This window comes from Arachis hypogaea, chromosome 2 (assembly GCF_003086295.3).
Source record: "Arachis hypogaea cultivar Tifrunner chromosome 2, arahy.Tifrunner.gnm2.J5K5, whole genome shotgun sequence".
Classification (NCBI taxonomy): domain Eukaryota; kingdom Viridiplantae; phylum Streptophyta; class Magnoliopsida; order Fabales; family Fabaceae; genus Arachis; species Arachis hypogaea.
The window spans coordinates 61,683,450-61,686,056 of NC_092037.1; the positions used below are offsets into that span (position 1 = coordinate 61,683,450).

Sequence of the window (2,607 nt, forward strand, 5' to 3'; positions counted from 1 at the left end):
CATCACAAGAGCTTGTTGATTTCTATCAATCTTGCTGTTGGAGCAGTGATCTGCTAAGGCTTGGCTGGCCTTTGGCCATGTCTAGTGTTTTGGACCGAAGCTTTCTTTGAAAGCTTGGCTGGCTGTGAAGCCATGTCTAATTCCTGGACCGGAGTCTTAGACTAAACATTGCATGATTCCTGGAATTCTCATTAAGAATTTTGATACCTTTATTTTCTTTTCCACTTAATTTTCAAAAAAGCACAAAAAAAAAATTTACAAAATCATAAAATTCAAAAATAGTTCTTGTTTGAGTCTAGTGTCTCATTTTAAGTTTGGTGTCAATTGCATACATTCATTCATGTGTCTTAAGTGATTTTCAAGTTATTCTTGATGATTTACTTGCTCTGATCTTTGAATTCTATTTACTTGAGTGTTTATGTGTCTCATATGCATTCTCATTTTGTTAGTGTCAGTAGTATACAAACTGCTAAGTTTGGTGTCTTGCATGCATTGTTATTTGATTTTAGTTGCATTTTGATTATTCCTTATTATTAAAAATCCAAAAATATTTTTTATTTGTGTCTTTTCAAGTCAATAATACAGAGAATTGAAGATTCAGAACATACAGCAGAGGAATTACACAGAAAAAGCTGGGCGTTCAAAACGCCCAGTGAGGAAGGCAAACTGGCGTTTAAACGCCAGCCAGGGTGCCTGGCTGGGCGTTTAACGCCCAAAAGGGTAGTAGTTTGGGCGTTAAACGCCAGAATGTGCACCATTCTGGGCGTTTAACGCCAGGATGGCACAAGAGGGAAGATTCTGTTTTCAAATCATATTTTTTTTCAAGTTTTCAAAGTTTTTCAAAATCAAATCTTTTTCAAATCAATTTTTCAATCAAATCTTTTTCAAAACCAATTTCTTTCCATTTTCCAAGATACTTGCTATCAATTAATGATTTGATTCAACATTTCAAGTATGTTACCTTTTCTGTTGAGAAAGGTTTAATGTTTGAATCATATCTTTTCTTGTTAGCCAAGTTATTAATTTCAAAATCAAATCTTTTTAAAATGTTTTTCAAATCATATCTTCTCAATCACATCTTTTTAAAACCAATCATATCTTCTCAACCATATCTTTTTCAAAATACTTTTCAATCAAATCTTTTTAATTTCTAATTTCAAAATCTTTTTCAAAAATCATTTTTTTACTTAGTTTTCGAAAATTAAATACTATTTTTCAAAATGTTTTTAAAATCTTTTACTTAATTTTCGAAACTTCTTTCCTTCTTCTCACATCCTTCTATTTATGGACTAACACTATTCCTTAATACACAATTCGAACTCCATCTTTCTTGATAAGTTCGAATTTTTCTACCTCTGTCTTCCATTTTTCTTTTCCTCTGACTCCTCAAGGAATCTCTATACTGTGACATAGAGGATTCCATATTTCCCTGTTTTCTTCTCTTTCATATGAGCAGGAGCAAAGACAAAAGCATTCTTGTTGAGGCTGATCCTGAACCTGAAAGGAAGTTGAAGCGAAAGCTAAGAGAAGCTAAGGCACAATTCTCTGTAGAGGACCTAACAGAAATCTTCAAAGAAGAAGAATCCATGGCAGCCGAAAACAACAACAATGCCAACAATGCAAGGAAGGTGCTGGGTGACTTTACTGCACCTACTCCCGACTTTTATGGGAGAAGCATCTCTATCCCTGCCATTTGAGCAAACAACTTTGAGCTTAAGCCTCAATTAGTTTCTCTAATGCAACAGAATTGCAAGTTCCATGGACTTCCATTGGAAGATCCTCATCAGTTTTTAGCTGAATTCTTGCAAATCTGTGACACTGTCAAGACTAATGGGGTTGACCCTGAGGTCTACAGACTTATGCTATTCCCTTTTGCTGTAAGAGACAGAGCTAGAACATGGTTGGACTCACAACCTAAAGAAAGCCTGAACTCTTGGGAAAAGCTAGTCAATGCCTTCTTGGCAAAGTTCTTTCCACCTCAAAAATTGAGTAAGCTTAGAGTGGAAGTCCAAACCTTCAGACAGAAGGAAGGAGAATCCCTCTATGAAGCTTGGGAAAGATACAAACAATTAATCAGAAAGTGTCCCTCTGATATGCTTTCTGAATGGAGCATGATAGGTATTTTCTATGATGGTCTCTCTGAACTGTCCAAGATGTCTTTGGATAGCTCTGCTGGAGGATCTCTTCATTTGAAGAAGACGCCTACAGAAGCTCAAGAACTAATTGAAATTGTTGCAAATAACCAATTCATGTACACTTCTGAAAGGAATCCTGTGAACAATGGGACAAATCAGAAGAAAGGAGTTCTTGAGATTGACACTCTGAATGCCATATTGGCTCAGAACAAAATATTGACTCAACAAGTCAATATGATTTCTCAAAGTCTGTCTGGAATGCAAAATGCACCAAGCAGTACTAAGGAAGCTTCATCTGAAGAAGAAGCTTATGATCCCGAGAACCCTTCAATGGAAGAGGTGAATTACATGGGAGAACCCTATGGAAACACCTATAATCCTTCATGGAGAAATCATCCAAACTTCTCATGGAAGGATCAACAGAGACCTCAACAAGGTTTCAATAACAATAGTGGTGGAAGAAACTGGTTTA

General features: G+C 35.9%; 1 non-coding gene across 1 annotated transcript; it reads right to left on the reverse strand.

Moving 5' to 3' along the window:
• Positions 1-1,991: 1,991 nt before the first annotated feature.
• Positions 1,992-2,099, reverse strand: LOC112763400 (small nucleolar RNA R71). Its single transcript, XR_003182870.1, has one exon. It is a non-coding gene; the product is annotated as a small nucleolar RNA R71 (small nucleolar RNA).
• Positions 2,100-2,607: the final 508 nt, after the last annotated feature.